Source organism: Geotrypetes seraphini, chromosome 6, assembly GCF_902459505.1.
Source record: "Geotrypetes seraphini chromosome 6, aGeoSer1.1, whole genome shotgun sequence".
NCBI classification, from domain to species: Eukaryota; Metazoa; Chordata; class Amphibia; order Gymnophiona; family Dermophiidae; genus Geotrypetes; species Geotrypetes seraphini.
In genome coordinates, this window is record NC_047089.1 from 15,199,449 (window position 1) to 15,221,696 (window position 22,248).

Here is a 22,248-nt window from a genome sequence, read left to right on the forward strand (position 1 = left end):
ATTCCTTTTAGATCTACCTCTGCCTTTTGTCTTAGATGTTCTAAAATGAAATCACATTCTGCAAATACAGTAAATCCATTGATTTTTTTTTTTTTTTTTAAGTTAAGTGCAGTTTCAAAAGAATTTGGCTAATCTGTATTTAAATACAAAGTAGATGAAATGTTAGTCCAATATGTATTTATAAATTCTGTTTTCATAACCATATAGTTCAATGTATTACTCAACAGATGAATGATAAAGACAAAATTGTACACCTGTGTCTTTGCAATATATTTTGGGTACGTGTGTGTTGTATATAGGAAATGCAGCAAAGTGATAAACACTCAAATATGTGAGCTTAAGTTACATTATGGATAATGCCCTTAATTTTCTCCAATTATGCAGATGCAAGGTTTGCATTTGCCATTGATTCCATTTTTACGTTTCCCTGTTAACTAACACTAGTTTTATATTCCATGACAGCAGTTAAAACAAAAAAATATTAAACTACAGCAAGTAGAGAGCATTGATTATAACAAAAGGAGTGTACTAAAGAGACTGAAGAAAATATATTTAGGGAAAGACCATTTAAATTTGTTTGAAATGTATTTCGGCAAGAAGTCTGAGTTTATAGCATTGTCTTTGTGGTCCACATTCATCCAGACTTCTCTTTTTGGGCCTTTGCATTTTTTTTTTCCCAACAGCATATTAAGTCACTTTCCTTCATAAGAGAGAGAATGCTTAAGAGCCAGTGAGATTTGACATCTCTACATATAGTAACTGTAATGACATGAGTTGCAACGTCAAACTAGTAAAATAATTGTTTCTGTGTTCAGACTTTTCTGAAAATCTGAGTGACAAAGGGCTAGATTCACTAAGCAAACCGATCGTGTACTGATTTGTGACTGATTTCCCTCCGGCCCGATTCACTTACTTCTCTGCAGACAATCCTCCAATCCACGCATGCAAATGAGAGAAACGGCATGCAAAGTAGGCTGGGACCCGATTCACTAACCAAAACCCTGCAACACCGCCTGGGCTGGTCAATCGCAAACATGTGACTGCTGAGGACCAGTCGCTCAAGCCCTTTCCGACTGCCCTGCCTTTTGCCGCCCTGCTCTCTGCCCCGTCAGATGCGCTTTCTTCCTGGCCATTAAAATGGTTCCTGGGCTTGGCACACTTTGCTAAGGATCCCTAACATGCTTTTGCAGAAATTAAGGAACTTTTCTCGTTCCCCTTTCTCCTGCTGATAATCATCTGTGAAGGAGACAAAGCTTCGGACTAGAGCATGACACGGTGACAAAATTCATCACCGTCCCCGTGGTTAACCGTGGGAAATAAACCCATGTCATTTTCTAGTGTCTGTTTCAACCTCAGTCCTTCTACACCAGCATTATTCAAAACAAAGCTTGCGGGTCAGTGGTTGTGGCCATTCATACTCTGATTCTTATGGGAGCCAAGGATAATGAAGCCATTGTGACATCACTGATGTGATTGGCTCTTAGGCACTGGTGGAATGAGGCATTATGACATCACAATATCTGCTCTGGATCCCAGAGACTGTCATTCTGTAGTGTCTGTTTCAACCTCAGTCCTTCGACACCAGCATTCTTCAAAGCAAAGCTTGCGGGTCAGTGGTTGTGGCCATTCATACTCTGATTCTTAAGGGAGCCAAGGATAATGAAGCCATTGTGACATCACTGATGTGATTGGCTCTTAGGCACTGGTGGAATGAGGCATTATGACATCACAATATCTGCTCTGGATACTAGAGACTGTCATTCTGTAGTGTCTGTTTCAACCTCAATCCTTTTACACCAGCATTCTTCAAAGCAAAGTATGCGGGTCAGTGGTTGTGGCCATTCATACTCTGATTCTTCCCTCTTTCCTTAAAGAATGACATGAAGATGGTTTCCCGCGGTTATCCGCGGGGACGGGAACGGTGATGAATTTTGTCACCGTGTCATTCTCTACTTTGGACTACAACAGGCTGATCTGCCTGCCCCGAATGCCTCCTGCAGCCCCGACTCTCCTGCAGGGTCCAAAAAAGTTTAAAAAAGAAAAAAAAAATTGGCCGGGCCCGGAGATCCAGTGCATGCACAGCCCATCTACAGATGGTCTGCGCATGCGCTGGGATTGCTATTGATCGATCTGGGCAGGCAGATGGGGGTATCCTCCGATCACCCCCATCTGCATATTGGAGTTTGGAGAATCGGTCCCGATTGGGCAGGTTCGTGAGTCTAGCCCAAAGTGGGACTGACTTGGGAAACATTGCTGTATGAGTTTATAATAGTCATCATAGCAGGTGGGAACCTGAAATAATTTGGCTATTTGTGGAGTTAACAAATAAGTCCTTAATTTCAAATTAAAATATTTTGTGGGTTGTCCTCACAACTAGTTCAACTGGAAATTAGAGGATCTCTCTTCAGTATTGTTGGACCCAAACTCTGGAATGCTCTGCTCACAACTCTTATACAATCTCCAGCTTCAGATCATTTAAAAAGTAGCTTAAAATCATTCTATTTTTGTGTACCTAAGGGATCCCCAAGGGTATCCTCCTACTAACCACTTGGACTGATTCCTGCTGAAGCGGAACTGGCCCCTGCAACACGACAGTGACCCAAAATATACCAGTAAATCCACCGAGAACTGGCTGAAAATTAAGAAATGGAGAGTCCTGGAGTGTCCGAGTGAAAGCTCTGATCTTAATCCCATTGAGGTGCTGTGGTGTGATTTGAAATGGGCTGTACATGCAAGAAACCTCTCAAACATCTCAGCTTTATGTTTGCAGAAACACCTCTTTCAATGCGTTTCACCCATTTCTTTAAGATTGAGGTGTGTCAATACACAGTGAGCAGTTAGAGGGGTATAATCAAAACAAATGTTTAAGTCCAATTTGGACTGATGGTGCTAGACGCCCAAAGTCAGCAGTGAGAAAATGCCTATTTTTGAAAAATATGTGTAGAAATTTTTTCCCCCCAAAAAAATCATATCTGGACATCCAGGCTGCCAGAACGTACATCTTTATGCCACATTTTTGATCACAATTTTGTCAAGTCCCAAATGCCCAGAATAAGACCATTTGGAGGTGGGAGGGGCCCAATCTTGTAATGGACTGGCCACCCAGACATGGCAACAGAGCAGTGGGGCACCTTAGAAGGCACTACTGTGAACTTCACAAAAAGGGTGCCAGATAAACATCTCACCAGAACTACTTTATAGGTTAGGCTGAGCCCCCCCCCCCCTAAAAAAAAAACACTCCCAAAGCCCACTATACCCACCTATCTACAATCCCAATAGCCCTTATCCAAGTTTTATTAAAATTTGTTGAAACGCCTATCATGAATTCTAAGCGTTTTACAATATTAAAAACAAGGGGGAGACTTACAAGGACATATCGACAAGACAAATTAAGGACGTAAAATAAAAACAATAGGTAAGTTTTGGTGAAATACAATATTTACAGGAAAAGCAGTCAGAGAGAGGAAAGAAACAGGAGGGGGGAGAAAGGCATTCACGTGCATGTTCCCTAATTCAATTTCTTTCCTTGAAACCAAGCTTCAGATACGGGAAGGCTGTTGTTTTGCTGCCATCTAATGGCCAATAACTGGAATAGGTATATTTGAAAATTATCCTTGAATCAGTTTCTCTCTCTATTTTTCTTTTACAAAGTTTTGCCCCATTAATTACCAAAACAGAGACCTAGAGGAAAATAAACTCTGAATAGTATCTTCAGAAGTTCCTGGCTGTCAAGCAGCAATACTGTTGTTTGTGCTCTGCGAAAGGGATGGCAAGAGAAAGCCAGTTCATTTAATAGGGGCAGATAAGGGAAGAATTCTCTTCTGCAGTAGCAAGAGGGGATATGATGTGGAAAAGTAGTTAGGGCCGGTTGCAACTTGAACACCATAAGAGGTAAGAACATAAGAATACCCTTACTGGGTCAGACCAATGGTCCATTAAACCCAGTACCCGTTCTCACAGTGGCCAGTCCAGTTCCCTAGTACCTGGCCAAAACCCAAAGAGTAGCAATATTCCATGCTACCGAATCCGATCCAGGGCAAGCAGTAGCTTTCCCCATGTCTTTCTCAATAACAAACTATAAGAACTTAAGAATAGCCATACTGGGTCAGACCAATGGTCCATCAAGCCCAGTAGACCGTTCTCATGGTGGCCAGTCCAGTTCCCTAGTACCTGGCTAAAACCCAAAGAGTAGCTGCTGCATTCCATACAGAATCTCAAAGAATAGCAAGATTCCGGAATCCCAGAGAGTAACAAGATTCTAGAACCCCAAAGAGTAGCAACATTCCATGCTACCGATCCAGGTCAAACAGTGGCTTCCCCCAGGTCTTTCTCAATAACAGACTATGGACTTTTCCTCAAGGAACTTGTCCAAACCTTTCTTAAAACCAGCTACGCTCTCCGCTCTTACCACATCCTCTGGCAACGCATTCCACAGCTTAACTATTCTCTGAGTGAAAAAAAAAAATTCCTCCTTTTGGTTTTAAAAGTATTTTCATGTAACTTCATTGAGTGTCTCCTAGTCTTTGTAATTTTTGATGGAACGAAAAATTGATCCACTTGTACCCGTTCTACTCCACTCAGGATTTTGTAGACTCCCCTCAGCCATCTCTTTTCCAAGCTGAAGAGCCCTAACTTTTTTAATCTTTCCTCATACGAGAGGAGTTCCATCCCTTTTATCATCTTGGTCGCTCTTTGAACTTTTTCTAGCGCCATTATATCTTTCTTGAGATAAGGAGACCAGCATTGAATGGAAGAAAGTGAATGTGAAAATCAGTGCCAAAGATAGATGTAGAACATAAAAAGTATACTGGATAAGAGTCTTAACCTTCCAAACTCATGAGTGGATAAATGAAAAATTAAGATCTTGCTCTTTTATAGAAACAGACAGAGTCGGATGACATAGGCAACCCGGGGGACCCTTGATACAGCACAGACGGTGCGAAACATGTTGGGTCATGGTTCCCAGGGTTTAGCTGGCACAAGATAAGTACACTGAACCTTAGTACTTCTTACTATTACCTGATAAATTATTTATTTAAGCAAAAGCACTTACAAATGAATGAATTAGCCAGTGATGATTGCACCACGTAATTTCTTCCCGCAGTAATAAGATACTACAGCAGTGGAGTGGTGGGGCTGAGGCTTTTTCATTTATCCACTCATGAGTTTGGAAGGTTACGACTCTTATCCAGTATACACTTTTTATAAGAGTTCTGGATTTCATACTGGAGTAAGGACTATTGACACTATTGCCATAGTTCTAGAAAGATAGATGTAGGGCAGAAAGTGGAGAATGAGAAAAAAGAAACAGCAAATGAAAAGGGAGCCCTGGAAAGAGAGGAAAGTGCAACCAGAGACTTTGACCAAGATCAGAAAAAGAAAATCTTCGGACCACAAAGGTAGGAAACATGATTTTATTTTCAGTTTAGTTTTTGAAATATATAAGTTTTGAGACTTTATATATGTTGCATTTCTTCTTGAACACATCCCCCTTTTGCCCTCTCCATCCCCACGCTGGTTCTATGGTATAAACAAAACAAAAAAGACTTTTCCTTTGTGTTAGGTCCTAACTCACGCTCGCTAAAACCAGCTCAGGCAGGATACACATTTCAAATCTGACATAATTGTAATCACAAAATAGAAAATACAATTATTTTTTTCTACTTTGTGGTCTGATAATCTTATTATTCAAATCATGTTGGTCCCAGGCTCTGGTTTCTTTTTGTCTTCTGTTAACTCGCTCACCAGGGTCTCTTGCCCATTTGACGTTTTCTTCTTTCTCTCTCCCTACCTTGTGCTGTATTTTGAGTTTTCTGCTTTTAAACTTCTGGTTCAATCATTGTTGTTGAGTCTCCTTGATTACTGTAACATTGTCTGTCTGACAAGTACTAAGAAAAGACATGGCCAGAGTTAGACTGATTCAGAATATGGCGGTCAGATTGACCTTTGGCCTGAAGAAGTATGATCATGTGATGCCATTCTACCGCGAGTTGCATTGTTCATAATATAAAGACATCTCTTTGTATTTCTCTGGTGTTTTACTGCATGCAGAGACTGGCATCTTCAAGTTTTATTTGCAGCATTGTATTTAAAGAGGTTTTATCTGGTTTTCTGCATATGTTGACCGAGGCTAAGTGTTTTGGTGGGATAGAAGTTGAAAAGCCCCAGATTGGAAAATATTTGTCAGCTCCACTCCAGTCCTTTTGGACCCAAAATGATCCCAGCTTTAAAATTAATGAAGACCACTGCCCTAGACCAGGGGTGTCAAAGTCCCTCCTCGAGGGCCGCAAGCCAGTCGAGTTTTCAGGATTTCCCCAATGAATATGCATGAGATCTATTTGCATGCACTGCTTTGATTGTATACTAATAGATCTCATGCATATTCATTGGGGAAATCCTGAAAATCCGACTGGATTGCAGCCCTTTAGGAGGGACTTTGACACCCCTGCCCTAGACATATATTCTATGACACTACTACAGGGGTGTGCAACTGAAGGCCGGAATCCAGTTGGGTTTTCAGAAATTCCCCAATGATAAATTACAGAGAATTCAAGTACTCAGTAAACACTGCCCATTTGGTGAGAATTTTGGTAGATAAGAGGTGAGAGAGTAGAAATCAACATTTCACGTTTGTGCTGGAGGAGTACTGATTGAAACCAAAAATGAATTGAGAGAGCGTCAAATGATTTCCAGTTAGAAAGTATAAGTCGTAAAGCTATGATAAAAAGTGTATCAAATAGCGAATGTTGAAGAAGAGGGATATTAACTGTCGGTGCTTCTGATTTGAGCAAGATAATCGAAGGGGAAAGATCCAAGTTAAAATGAAAAATCGAACCAAAAATAGACCAGACGCCTAACCAAAAGTGCTGCAGTGACGGACATTCGAAAATCATATGAAGGAAGGTGCCAGGGAGGGTCTTACAATTCCAACATTTATTATCTCCTTTCTTTCTTTCTTACTTACTTGTTGCTTATTCCTATCTTTTTCTTCTTCTTACTTCCTTTTCTTTTCTTTTCTTTTTTCCAGGCCTCTGAGGATCTCTTTCCATCTTCCTTTTCTTTCTTGCCCCTCTCCTCTTCCTCCCTTTCCTAAATAGCTTCTCCTTTCCCTCCTACCCCCTTGTGGACCCGAGTTGCCCACACCTGCACTACTAGAAGGGCAATATTTTCAGTAACAGCCCCTTCATTATGGAATGCTCTTCCTATTCATCTCAGAATAGAAAGCTCCATCGATAAGTTCAAATTAAACTTCACTTAAAACTTTTTTTATTTTCTGATGTGTTCAACATGTCACCTTGTGCTGTTTGTATTTCCCCTGTAGGTATTGAGGTCCTTTATCTCCACCTTTGAAATATCAGATTGAGGCTGCCTGTCTTCCTCTTTTAGCGGAAGAGAGTTGCTTTAATGTGTTCTGATTGATTTTTTCAACTCTTTCCTCTGGAATAAAGTTCTGTTTGAAGGTGATTGAAATCACCCATTACACTGGTCAACAAGCATTTTGCTACTGGAGTTCTGTCACCTGTACCTTAACAAGGGCCACATGCTGACTCTAAATCTGAAAACAGTTTTTGTCTATCACATCTTGTTTTTAAGTTATGCGTCCGTTTGTGTTTATATAATTTTCATTAATAATGCTACCATGAAGCGTTGGTATTTTACTGTTTCTGTAACACAATATTGCATTTTAGGATAGCTCATCGATCACATAAACCAGTAATTTAAAAGTTTATACTAAAGTTATTTGCTGCTTTTTCTACCTGTGAATTTTTATATTTTGTTTGTTTTTGTGTAAGGGAGAGTGAGCAACTGGGAGAATCTCGATGGAGAGTGGCTGAGGGACCGGAAGGAGTCCTTGGGGGGGGGGGGGGGGGGGGGGGGGTTGTCCAGGAGAAGAAGACTGAGTGACTGGGAGCAGTGGCGTAGTTGGAGGGCCTGGTAGAGCTTGGAGTGAGTGGAGAGTACTCAAGCTTGATGGCCGGTGGAGGGACCGGTGAAGAGTGTCCAGGACTGATGGGGACCCAAAAGGCTGGTAATTCAAGTGACAGGTGGTGGCCCCAGAGTCACCCAGTGGACAGACAGAAGAAAGCTGTTAGAAGAGTTTGAGGTCCTAGGCTGAAGGGGACAGGTGAGTGACCGATGAAGAGACTGGCAGGACTTGTGGCAACTGGCGGAGATTCCAGTAATAGTACCAGGAACTGTTAGAAGACCCAGAAGGGAGCTTCCTGTAGACCTAAATAGCATTAGCCAAAGGTGACTGGAGAGTGACTGGTGGAGGGACCAGCAGGGCCAGTGCTGACCAGCAGAGAGACCGATAATGGTACAGGAAGCTGCCCGAAGACCCAGAGGGCCAGAGAGATGAGTAAAGAGCGAGAATGAGAAGCATGAGAGTTGTGTGAGTGACCGGAGAAAGAAGATCTGAAGTACTTGGAGGTGATGAAGTGACGGGTAATGATCGTTCAGAATTGGAATTGTTCTCCAAAGGTAGTTGCAGTTATTGGTAACGCTACCATGAAGCGTCGGTATTTTACTGTTTCTGTAACACAATATTGCATTTTAGGACAGCTCATCGATCAAATATACCAGTAATTTAAAAGTTTATACTAAAAAGTTCTTAAGCTGGATGATATAACAGGATTGTTTGATGTTTAAATATTATTGCTGAGTATAATGGTGTAATCAATATAATTTGATCACACTTGAATGGTAAATTAACTTTGCTATTCATTTATATTCAAATTTTGTTTATTTTACATTGTTTAAACATCTGATAACAATAATTGTTGGAAATCCCTGTTTAATTTTTACCTTCAATTATTGTTTTTTGGTTTTTTTTTAAATTGCAACAAATATTTAAATGTTTAATCTCTGTGTTTAATTGAAAGGGAAACTTATTGAAACATCTGACTGTGATTATAGTAATTAAATTGTAATGTAATTATATTATATCACCACTGGGGGGTTCTATACTCCGCTCCTCATTGGCTTCTCTGCTCCTGTAATGACAAGTAGCCAACAAAATCCGAATAAAATGAAATTTCTCATGAAAACCCTCCCCCCCCCCCCCCCACACACACAGAGGAAACAATGTGAAACCCACTAACTAAGCGCGGGTCCAGGAAGTGACATCAGAGGAATAGCTGATGCTGGTGTGAACAGCAGGCTCAGGTGGCTGCTCGCGCCGTGAACATTAATGAGGTACAGCCAAAGGGAAGTGGTGTATGCGTGGGAGGGGGGGCAGAGAGGAGGAAGGGAGCTGGCACCCCCATGAAGAGGGCACTCGGGGTGGACTGCCCCACCCCCTTCTTACACCATCGCTGACCGCCCTTGCATGCTTCTGTCAGAGCTGAAAATCCAAGTTGCGAAGAGCTGAAGATCCAAACGGTACCAAAGCCTTGATTGTTTTGTTGCTCAAGGATAACTATTGCATAAAAAAATAAAATTATTTGCCGTTAGTTTTCAAGGACCAATTGCGTCAAAGAGTGATGCTTGTCTGGGCGGTTGTATCCTTATGCGCGCAGACACTCGTAATATTGACAGACTTGCATACGTGACGTACATGTCATCTAGTGCAGGGATCTCAAAGTCCCTCCTTGAGGGCCGCAATCCAGTCGGGTTTTCAGGATTTCCCCAATGAATATGCATTGAAGCATTGCATGCACATAGATCTCATGCATATTCATTGGGGAAATCCTGAAAACCTGAGTGGATTGCGGCCCTCAAGGAGGGACTTTGAGATCCCTGATCTAGTGTGTATTTATGAAGGGAATTTTTTTAAATAAAGTAAAATTCTGGACTATTTCATGGAACACCCAGAATCTCATTGGAGCACACAGTTCGAGAGACAGTGGTATAGACCAGGGGTAGGCAATTCTGGTCCTCGAGAGCCAGGTCAGGTTTTCAGGATATTCACAATGAATATGTATGAGATGGATTTGCATGCACTGCCTTCTTGAAATACACATCTATCTCATGCATATTGATTGTGGATATCCTGAAAATGTGACCTGGCTCCGGCTCTTGAGGACCGGAATGGCCTACCCCTGGTATAGACAAACCATCTATGTAAGTTTTGTTTAAAACCATTGGATCACCGGCTTAAGATCAATCCTAGAGTTTTACCACTAAACTATTCATGTATTCTCTCATGTTATGAATACAGTATTCAAAGAGTAGCAAACCCCCCCTCCTCCTGAGCCTGTACTTAAAATCAACCACGCACACTTGTTGCAAAGCAATGCTGTAACACCCAAACTCCCCCCAGAGAGGGCACTTAACTATAGCTTTCCTTCCAGTCCCTTAAAAGACTACATATCCCAAGTGCTTTGCCAGGCCCCGCCCCCCTCAACGTGACAAGAGTCCCTGCCCCCTGGAACCAGAGGGGCGGGGTTAGCACTGGCGAGAAGGCAGCGATCCAGCGTGGGACATCTGGAGAGCGCTGCAGCAGCAGAGATCCTCCCGGGGGACCTGGCAGGCAGGTGAGAGCAAACCTTCCGGTGGGAGCAAAAGGCAGGCAACCTGCACCCAGGAGGGGTTTAGTCTTCCCATCGGTTGCAGGGAACTCCTGGGCTCGGGCATCTTAAGGCGCAGTCCGGGTTTAAGCCCCCCTCTGGGCAGGCTCGGTTTTCGCTTTGCATGCAAGTTTTGTACGGCTATGTTTCTTGCAATAGGGCAGCCTAACCGCGGGGAGACAGAAGTGGCTTTTGTTAAGCTATGCTAATGAATTGTAAGAAAGGCGCGTTATTACAGAATGCTGATAGATTTGTGCATGTAAGAAGATGCGCGTAGAATTAGACAGATCGTGTGTGGGGAATCGGTGGCTATTTAGACCAGGGGTGTCAAAGTCCCTCCTCCAGGGCCGGAATCCAGTCGTGTTTTCAGGATTTCCCCAATGAATTTGCATGAAATCTATGAGCATACAATGAAAGCAGTGAATGCAAATAGATCTCATGCAAATCCTGAAATCCCCACTGGATTGCAGCTCTCGAGGAGGGTCTTTGACACCCCTGATTTAGACCGTCTGGCACTGGAATCCTGCAACACTACACGCTGGACGGATACTACAGCCCAAATAGGTATATCTAATGCCCAGCACTGTCTTGCACGCCCAGTGACTGACCTCTTTGGTACTTACGCGCAGACTATTCTCCTAATCCACGTAAGGATCTCAAGAGCACTGTCTAATTATTTTGTAAATGCAAACATCTAGCAACCATGGGCTTGATTCACTAAGGGCACCAATTGTGTCCCGACCCGATTCACTAACCTTACTCCTGGTCCGATCTGCGCATGCAAATGAGGGGGAATGGCATGCAAATGTAGGAAGGCAGCGATTCACTAAAAAATGTCATGAACACCGACTGGACTGGTCGATCGACAAAATAAGCGACTGCCGAGGACCCGTCGCTCACATCCTTTCTGACTGCCCTGACTCACCTCTCGCCACCCTGCTCTCTGCCCCCACTCTCTTCTTGCTGTCCTGCTCTCTGCCCCGACTCTCCTGCCCTTCCCCGCAGTGCGAGCCTGTGGTTTTAACCCGCGGGGTTAAAGCGGGTTGAATTCACGGATTCACCAAGTGAAAAAATTTCAAGCTCTGTAAGCATGCGCAGACCATCTACGGGCAAAGAAGATGGTCTGTGCACGTGTCGGGATCAATGTTCCCTCTAAGGATTGATGAGGTGTGAGCGACAAGTTACATACTCCACAAATTTATGAGCATGCGCGGAGGATGAGTGCAGGTGAGATTGTGGGAGGGTTAAATACTCAAAACTTAGAAGAATAACAATTTACTTAAAGTTTTTGCTTCGCCAGCTTTCTGGTATCTTTACATTGTGGCAGCGGCTCCTCTCACGAATCCCCACCTGCGTCGGAAGCAGACCGCCGCTGCCGCTTCCTCTCGCCTCCGCCCGCCCTCGATTGAGCGATATGAGAAAACATATGAGCGACGCCACTGAAAATAGTGAGCGATCGCCTATGCGCTCAGCTTAGAGGGAACATAGGTTGGGATCGCTCTTCAGTGATCTGTGCGGTCGGTTGGGAGCATGACTCGTGAATCAGCCCCACGGATCGGATCGGATCTGTGGCCTTAGTGAATCTTGCCCCGTATTCAGAGAGAAGGAGACGTAAAACATTATGTGCAATCCTGTATCTCACCGAATCCTCGCAAATCGGACTTCTAGGTGGATTCCAAAGCAACATAAGGCTACATAGAATCATGCATGCTACATAGCAGTACATGTGCCATAAAATTATACATGTAACGTAAGATAAGACATCTAAACATGTAAGTAACCACTAACAATGCATTGAATAATGAAAAAAAACAAATCAGGTTTAAGTAAAGCAAGTAGATTGGAAATCCTTCTGGGCATTTTCAGCTAGAACAAGGGGTCTCAAAGTCTCTCCTTGAGGGCCGCAATCCAGTCGGGTTTTCAGGATTTCCCCAATGAATATGCATGAGATCTATGTGCATGCACTGCTTTCAATGCATATTCATTGGGGAAATCCTGAAAGCCCGACTGGATTCCGGCCCTCAAGGACCAGAGTTGCCCACCCCTGACCTAGCTCTTTTACTTTAACCTGAGAGTTTATCGCAGGGGCCTCAAAGTCCCTCCTTAAGGGCTGCAATCCAGTCGGGTTTTCAGGATTTCCCCAATGAACATGCATGAGATCTATGTGCATGCACTGCTTTCAATGCATATTGATAGGGGAAATCCTGAAAACCCGACTGGATTGCAGCCCTCGAGGAGGGACTTTGAGACCCCTGAGTCAGCATCCATATGCCAGTCTACATTTTTTATTATGCATAAGGCTTCCTGGACCCCTGCTAAAATGGCTAAAGTGTTACATGTGACTTCAGAGCTCTTCTGGTCATGCCAACAGCAACCTGGGACTCTAATATTTCTCTTATATGAATGCTCTAACTTACATTTGGTCCAAAGTCTGCTCAATTTTAAACATGAATATTAATGAGTTGCCCATGTCATATAAATCAATCATATTGCGTTCCTCTAATCCAGATATATCAATACCACCGTTATATAAAAAAATATTTGATTTCATGATTGCCTTAGCTATCCACCATATTGTTTCCAACTGGAAAGACAATTCTAGGCAGTGGCGTACCAAGGGGGGGGCGGGAGGGGCGGTCCGCCCCGGGTGCCAGCCCTGAAGGAGTGCTCCCGGCCTTGCCGTTCAGTCCCCCCACGCCCCCGAAGGACCGCTCGCCCCACTGACCTTCCTGCACCACCTGTGAAGCAGCAAGCAGCAGGATCGCGAGGTCAGCTATCCCTGAGCTGCTTGGGCGCTGCTTCCTGCGCCGCGGTCCCGCCCCTCCTCTGACATCAGAGGAGGGGCGGGAATGCGGCGCAGGAAGCAGTGCCTAAGCAGCGCAGGGATAGCTGACGTCGCGATCCTGCTGCGGCTGCTTCATAGGTGGTGCAGGCAGGTCAGTGGGGCGAGCGGTCCTTCGGGGGTAGTGGTGGTGGTGGGGACTGAACGGCAAGGCCGGGAGCATAGGTAGTGCTGCTTCATAGGTGGTGCGTGGAGGCCAGGGGGGCGAGCGGGTCCTTCGGGGTGGGGTGGGCAGGCAGGCAGGCATTCAAGGGGGAGGGGGGTGACAGGCAGGCAGGCCTTCAAGGGGGGGACAGGCCTTCGGGGGGGGGGGGGGCAGACCTTCAAGGGGGAGGGACAGGCCTTCAAGGGGGGGGGCAGGCAGGCCTTCAAGGGGGGACAGGCCTACAAGGGGGTGGGACAGGCCTTCAGGGGGGGTGCAGGCCTTCAGGGGGGTGCAGGCCTTCAAGGGGGGACAGGCAGGCAGGCCTTCAAGGGGGGGACAGGCCTACAAGGGGGGTGACAGGCCTACAAGGGAGTGGGACAGGCCTTCAAGGGGGGGGCAGGCCTTCAGGGGGGTGAAGGCCTTCGGGGGGGTGCAGACCTTCAAGGGGGGGGACAGGCAGGCAGGTCTTCAAGGTGGGGGGACAGGCCTACAAGGGGGAGGGACAGGCCTTCAAGGGGGGGACAGGCCTACAAGGGGGTGGGACAGGCCTTCAAGGGGGGTGCAGGCCTTCAAGGGGGGACAGGCAGACCTTTAAGGGGGGACAGGCTTTTGGGGGGGACCCTGGTTTAGAAATACACGGAGGGAAGGGGGTGTTCAAAGAGACGTGCATATGCCAAACTTTGGGGGGGGATGAAGAAATAATGGGTCTGAAAATAGAGGAGAGGGAGAGAAATGATGGACCATGGGATTTAGGGAGGAAAGGAACTGAAAGGGAGAGAAATTGGACACAAGGGATGGTGTGGAGGAGGGATAGAGATACTGGATAGGAGGGTAATAGGGAAAAGAAAGGGAGAGATGGTGGACTCTGGGGTGGTGGGGAAGGAGGGAGAGATGCTGGATGAAAGGGTAGTTAAGAAAAGGTGGATCTGTGGAGGGAGATGAAAAAAAGGAAAGATACCAGACTTCCTGGGGAGGGAAGGGAAATGGAAAGGGAGGACAGAGTTGGCAGATGGATGGTTAGCATGCAGAAAGAAGAAAGAAGGAGACCCTGGCAAGCAAGTTATCAGAAGAAAACCAGAGCCTTGGACCAACAAGATTTGAAATATAACCAGACAACAAAAGGTAGAAAAATTAATTTTATTTTCTGTTTTGTGATTATAATATGTCAGATTTGAAATGTGTATCCTGACAGAGCTGGTGTTGGACTGCAAACGTGAGCTAGGATTTAACAGAGAGAGGAAAAGTCCTTTTTGCTTCTTTATTTTATTTACACCACAGCGCCAGTGTGGTTAGGAGAAGCCAAAGGGGGTGAAAAAGCTATAAAACCCACCTGGAGTTTTGAAAAAAATCACCCAACTGGGCAGGAAAATCGAATTGAAAAACCAATTCAATAGGCTGAATCGAATCAAATTTTTTTTTCCTGAATCTGGCAGCATTAGTTTGCGCTACTGTCTTAGACTTTAGGACCTGGGATTGGGGAGAGATGGCATCCTCAGTACTTTATAATGCAAGTGAAACGAGGATTTGGTCAGACTTTTGAAGGGTCTGCAGAAAAAAAATATTGTATAGGCCGGGGACATGAAACAGCAGGAAATGGGAACTTTTCTTCCTTCTATTTTTGTGAATGGAAAGGCTGAGGATGTCAGAGAGTTCAGTTAAAATATGTGCTTTATAAGAAAATATAATAATGTGTTTTATAAAGTTTATAGCATAGCTGGCCTACCCAGTGAAGTGTTTCTAGTGGTGGTGGTGGCAGCGTGTCAATGTGTTGAGAGGAAGAGGTGGTCTGGGAAATTCTGCTGAGCAAACTCCGGGCCCATTTCCACCCCCCAGTTAGTCCACTCCACTCAACTGGTTCACCCACTGAGTGGGTCTTTGGGTGTTGTGTTGGGATCTCTTCCAGTGGTTTATCAGTATCTCCTTCTGGTCCAAGGAAGGAAACTTTGTTATCCTTAGCATTGACCTACAGAATATGTTTGTAACAGCACTGCTTGTGTGGCATTAGGCTATGTAGTGATCGAAAGAAAAAAACAGACCTTTGCACATTTTTGCACTATATGGTGGGTGTATGAGGAGATTCACATTTCCTGCGCAACTAAGTCCATGTGAAGTTACCTTGTGCTGTATTTGACATCTAGCAAGGTCTCTGTTTGAAAGGAAAGATCTAAACTTAAAAATAAAGTGGCCAGAAGTTATGGTAAAAGCAGATAGTGTAGCTGGTTTTAAGAAAGATTTGGACAAATTCCTGAAGGAAAAGTCCATAATCTGTTATTAAGACATGGGGGAAGTGTCTGCTTGCCCTGGATCGGTAGCATGGAATGTTGCTACTCTTTGGGTTTTGACCAGGTATTAGTATCCTGGATTGGCTACCATGAGAATGGGCTACTGGGCATGATAGACCATTGGTCTGACCCAGTTAGGCTATTCTTATGTTATGTTCTCATCTGTAGGGGCCTTTGTTTTCACTTCTTATTTTAATGTATTTTTTTTTTCTGACAGCTTATCAGTGTTTTTTATAATGGGAACAAAAATGGAAGAGAATTAATGTGTGTGGGATGAGGGGGTAACTAATTTCTTCAGCTAAATAATTCAATCCACTTCAAACAGACATAGGAGAACTCACGCACCATTCACACACCCTCCAACCAAAAACGTCAAAAGAAAAAAACAGTTCGACAACCTCCTAGCCATTCGAGCTGCAACACTCGACCCCCAACCCTACAACCAATTGACATCGACCACATACTGCAAAACCTTCAAAAAGAAATAAAAACTCTTCTATTCAAAAAACACATAAAACCGAACTAACACAATCAGAACTGTCCCAAGCATCACCTGCAACTACTCCATATGTACTTCTGATGTCATGACAATTCAGACATAATTTATGTTATGTTATGTTTGGAATATAAGAAAATTTTCACTGCCTGTTTCTATTCTGACCATTTATTCCGTTTCATGGTCATTACAAAAAATATTTTTTTACATGTGGGGGGATGTCAAAAAATGATGGGCCCCGGGTGCCACATACCCTAGGTACGCCACTGATTGATTCTAGGCTTAATTTTTACGAATGGTGGAATCACCTTTGTGTCATCAGAAAGTCTGAGGAAATAATAACATTCAAACAAAATAACATAGCCAGATTCACAAAAATGTGGACCCCTCTTGATGAATATGTAAGGACTCATGTAAATCCTAATTAACTTTACTTTGTATATTAACTATACTATATTTTGCATATTATTAGGTATATTTTGGTATCTGCAGCTTATTGTTTTGTTTTAGTCTTATACTTTTGTATTTGTAAAATTTCAATTAAAAAAAAAAAAGTAAAGCAAGTAGCCTTCAGAAAGATAGTATCAGCCTCCCTTATCAGGCACTTGAAAGCATGCCATGCGCTTGTAAAGTTGTTTTGCTAAAGAAGTCAATCTTCATTGTAAATGTCATGTGTGTTTCTTTTCCCTGCCGAGTGTGGTCCCACCCACAGATCTGGTCACGATGCACCTCTTTCTTTGAGGAAGTCTAGTGCAGCTTGCTCACCATTGTTTCAGTGTGGCTGCCACAGATTTTCCTACAGAATTGATTAACTCACGCTGAAATGTGTGTTGCCACCTGTTCTGGCAGTTGGGTGTCCCTAGGATTTCTCCTCCTTGAGCATATTTTTGCTTGCAATAAGATAATTTGCCCAGGGCCATAGAGAATCCACTAGAATTGTAGGGGCTGTCCTTCCTTTTGCAATTCTTTGCCCTCGGCTTCTGATGCAGGGGATTTTGGACTGCTGCGGAAAACCTTAAAACGGATGCCTTTTTAACATACGTGACATCTCTCCGTTGCAGTCTCCGTGCTGTGTGAGCATTCTAGCAGCAGTTTGTGCTGTTAGTGGGATATAAAATGAAATAAACTGATTCGGTTCAAATGCTGTATTAAATGCTTGGGTTTGTTGTAGAATTTCTTCCACAGGGGTTTCCATTTTCTTCATAGTAGGCTGCTGCCTGCACAAGCTGTCAGGTTTGCCCCAGATAATAATTTGAATGTGCAATGACCTGGTTTTGCAGATAAATGCTTTTGCGTGCTGCTCTTCCCTCCACTAATTGTAAGGATATTTTCGGAGTAGGGGAATAGTCTACTAGTGCAGTGGGCTGAGAACCTGGGGAAGTGGGTTCAGTTCCCACTTTGGCTCCTTGTGCTCATGGGTGAGTAATTAACCCTCTATTGCCCTTGGTATACAAACTTAGACTGAGGGAGATGCAGTAAGCATTGCCGTGGAGCCACATCTGTACTAGAGAATACACTACTCCCCTTATATTTGCGGGGGTTCCATTCCAGGAACCCCCGCGAATCTTGAAAAACCGCGAATACATTTTTTCGTGGGGGGAGACGGGTGAGGGCAGCGGGAGAGGTAGGAGAGAGCAGCCGGAGCGCCGGCGAGTGAAGGAAATCACTTGTGGTATGCTCCGACCGTCTCTTCCTGCACTAAAGTCGGGCCTCACCAATCAGGAGCTGCTTTGACACGCAGCTCCTGATTGGTGAGGTCTGACTTTAGTGCAGGAAGAGGCGGTTGGAGCATACAGCGAGTGATTTCCTTCTCTCGCCGGTGCTCCGGCTGCTCTCTCCTGCCTCTCCAGCTGTCCTCTCCTAGTCGGCGGTTCGCGGTCTGAAATACAGCGAATGACCGAGACCGCGAACTGTCGACCGCGAATGACCGGGGGAACACTGTACTGAACAACCCCCACCCTCTGCATTCTAAAATCAACGAGCATGCAAATTACTGCTGTGTAATTGATTGATGTCACCTTTCCTGTCAGTGCCTGAGTGGTGATTGGCTCAGGCATTGACAGGAAGAGGGTGACATAAGAATAGCCTTACTGGGTCAGACCAATGGTCCATCACGCCCAGTAGCCTGTTCTCACGGTGGCCAATCCAGGTCTCTAGTACCTGGCCAAAACCCAAAGAGTAGCAATATTCCATGCTACCGATCCAGGGCAAGCAGTGGTTTCCCCCATGTCTTTCTCAATAACAGACTATGGACTTTTCCTCCAAGAACTTGTCCAAACCTTTCTTAAAATCAGCTACGCTGTCCGCTCTTACTACAATCTCTGGCAATGCGTACCAGAGCTTTAAAAAAATTCCTCTAATTGGTTTTAAAAGTACTTCCCTGTAACTTCATTGAGTGTCCCCTAGTCTTAGTCATTTTTGATGGAGTGAAAAATCGATCCACTTGTTCCCGTTCTACTCCACTCAGGATTTTCTAGACTTCATTCCTATCTCCCCCTCAGCTGTCTGTTTTCCAGGCTGAAGAGCCCTAACCGTTTTAGTCTTTCCTTATACGAGAGGAGTTCCATCCCCTTTACCATCTTGGTTGCTCTTCTTTGAACCTTTTCTAGCACCGCTATATTTTTCTTGAGATAAGGGGACCAGAATTGAACGCAATACTCCAGGTGAGGTCGCACCATGGAGGCATTATAATATCCTTAGTCTGCACAAACCCCCACCTTTACTAACGTGTAGCTCGGGTTTTAGCGCCGGCAGCGGAGGTAATTGCTCCGACGCTCATAGAATTCCTATGAGCGTCTGAGCGGTTACTGCCACCGCCGGCGCTAAAACCTACGCTACGCGTTAGTAAAGCAAGGAAAAAAACTTGCAAACCCCCCCAAAACAAATAAACTTTAAAAAAGCTCTATAAACACATGCACTCATTTTGCAATTATAGCTTGCAGGGGGTGGGCATAATTGGGGAGAAAAGGCGTATGATGTGCGTATTATGCGTTTGAAACTACAGATGGCGAAATCTTACGTACTGTCTTCCAACTGTGCTCCCTAATTGCTGAAGCCGTCGCTGTAACTGAGGTTCTGTTCCATCCATTCCAACTCATCGTAGCTGGGTCCACAGAAATATGTTTGGAGCGGGCCCAAAATGAAAGGAAATCTTTTTGGAACGGGGTGAAAAGGGCAGACGGGGGGAAGAAAGAAGTTTGCTACGGATTAGCAGAAAGGGAAATGGTTATTTTACCAGTGGGCATGCCTCTCTTGCTTGCTGTGGGACCTGAGCGGCATTTTGGGATTTGGTGTTTTCCATTCCCCCCTCCCCATCCCGCATTCCTGGTACTGTACACTCTTGACTGGACCCATGAGGTTCTTCCCCTAATAGGGAGCAGGAGGAAAGCCACATTGGGTGGTTAGAGCGAACAGCTGGTACAGCAAAATTTGACTATTTGCAAAAGCCAATACTTTCTGTTTTTTCTCTCTAACAAAGAATTGTAACTTTTCCCCCCTACCCGCCACGACTCATGTCTGTTTTATTTTATTTTTTTTTTTTTAGCTATTGTGGCCTCCTCATCTCCCCTTATAAGCCACACCCATGCCTCCGAACACTTTTAGAATGAACTACAAAGCAACTCAATTTACGATGAACTACCAAGTAAGTGCAGGTATTATGCCAGCGCAGGAGAATTGTTAATGGGGTAAGCTTACAGGCAGAAGAGTAAGTAGACAAGAGAGGGAGGAGGTAGAGAAAGAAATAAGGAAAACAAGCATTGACTTGGTAGTACATTATAAATTTAGCTGTCTGTTTTAGATTTGTAAGTCCGAAGTTATTTTGTCTGTTTTCACAATCTGTTTTTATAAAGCTGTACATCGCTTAGTAAACTGAATAAGCGATCCATCAAATATTAATAAAAACTTGAAACTTAAAAACTTTCTGCCTATACTATTATAAATTGGAGCTCCCTTTCGTTTATGGCCTTGTTTTTATTAGACTTCTTCTTATCTATTTGATATAATTTATATTGTAAGCCGCTTATATATAACTCTATTAGTGTGATATCCTCTGTAATAAAACCCTAAGCGCGCATGCGCACTTACAATGCCGTGATCCCTGCCTCTGTGGCCATATTCTATTTGCGGCTGTTTGCGATGCGCGGCACGCGTGGCGATTTCAGCAGCGGTTGGAAGCCGGCCTACACGAAACCCCCCCCCCCAAACGCTGCCCACGGAGACAAAAAGGAAGCGAAGGACCACCGCACGCAGTCGCGCAATCAACTCTAACGTCCGTTTCGGGGGAGGGGGGGAATCGAGCACCCTGGAGCCGGAGGACCGGGAGAGAGTGTGAGCGTTGGAGATAGTGCCGCTGCAGGCACCCCGGCAACGGGAAGAGGAGGAGAGGGCCCGATGATAGGGAGAGACCGCTGGAATTTGGATCAAATGGTGCTGCTGGACAGGGGGGAGGTAAAACCAATGGAGAAGGGCTACTGCTGGACGGGGGGGAGAAAAAAAGTAAGGAAGAAGGGCTGCTAGCACCCGTTAATGTAATGGGCTAAAAAACTAGTCAAATAATAAACGGAATACGACACAAGAATAATTTGGGGGTTAGAGGCCTAGTGCCTAATCCCGTGTTTTAGAAGCTTGAAGTGAATTCACTGCTTTTGGAAGGGGAGGTGCGACTAAGGGTTTTGAAGTGCTTTGGGATGTCCTTTTGAAAGCCAAAGGTGGCCTTGCAAAAAAAGCAGCACAAATCTGTATTCAGCTTTCTAATTGCATGTATTTAGACATTTTAGTTGGGAGGGAATTCATTTAAGGGAACGGGGACTTGTATACTGCCTTTTTGTTGCTTTGGTATTCAAAGCAGTGGGCACTGGAGGATTGAGTGATTTGCCCAGGGTCACAAAGGAGCAGCACTGGGATTTGATCCCACAACCTCTGGATGCAGAGGCAGCAGCTCTGCCAGTGAGCCACATCTTCAGTCTGTCCTAGTACAGCAACTCTTATGTTCTGATGCCAGCCAAGTATAGGACAAGCCATTATGACATCACTGCTGAGGCTGGCTCTTAGGCATTGGTGGAATGAGGCATTATGACATCACAATCTCAGCTATGGAATGTTGCTACTCTTGAGTTTCTTGGGACCTGGGTTGGCCACAGGATACTGGGCTTGATGAAAGGGACTGGGGACATGTATACTGGCTTTGGCATTTCAAAGCGGTGGGCACTGGTGGATTAAGTGACTTGCCCAGGGTCACAAGGAGCAGCACTGGGATTTGATCTCACAACCTCTGGATGCAGAGGCAGCAGCTCTGCCAGTGAGCCACATCTTCAGTCTGTCCTAGTACAGCAACTCTTATGTTCTGATGCGAGCCAAGTATAGGACAAGTCATTATGACATCACTGCTGAAGCTGGCTCTGAGGCATTATGACATCACAGTCTGAGCTGTAGAACGTTGCTACTCTTTGGGTTTCTGCGTGGTACTTGGGTTGGCCACTGTTGAAACAGGATTCTGGGCTTGATGAAAGGGAAAGGGACTTGTATGCTGCCTTTTTATGGCTTTGGTATTCATAGCAGTGGGCACTGGAGGATTAAGTGATTTGCCCAGGGTCACAAAGGAGCAGCACTGGGATTTGATCTCACAACCTCTGGGTGCAGAGGCAACAGCTCAACCAGTGAGCCCCAGCCCTTCCCAGGGCAGGAATTCAAATGCATTGTCTACCCTGACTCTGGCTTATGATCTCTTGCTCAGACGCAGAAGATGCTTTGGCGCTGATTCATTAAATGTCACCTTAAGTTAGACGGCGGTAGGTATAGGGTTACCAGACATCTGGATTTCCCCGGACGGCTTTTCAAAACCTGGGTTTCTCCGGGTTTTGAAAAGCGTCCAACAAATCGCCATTGGGCAGGAGGGCATCCGTACATGTGCTGATACCACGCGATGACATCACGTGCACATGATGTCATCGCATGCGTGGGTGCCCTCCTGCCCG

The 22,248-nt window shown here is 44.8% G+C and overlaps 1 protein-coding gene across 1 annotated transcript in view; it reads left to right on the forward strand.

Moving 5' to 3' along the window:
- The first annotated feature begins 10,348 nt into the window (after positions 1 to 10,348).
- CAPN5 (calpain 5) overlaps positions 10,349 to 22,248 on the forward strand; it is a 190,939-nt gene continuing 179,039 nt past the window's right edge. Inside the window, exon 1 of the mRNA XM_033950615.1 lies at positions 10,349 to 10,475. The gene's annotated coding sequence lies outside the window, so the exon portion shown is untranslated. The remainder of the gene's footprint in view (positions 10,476 to 22,248) is intronic.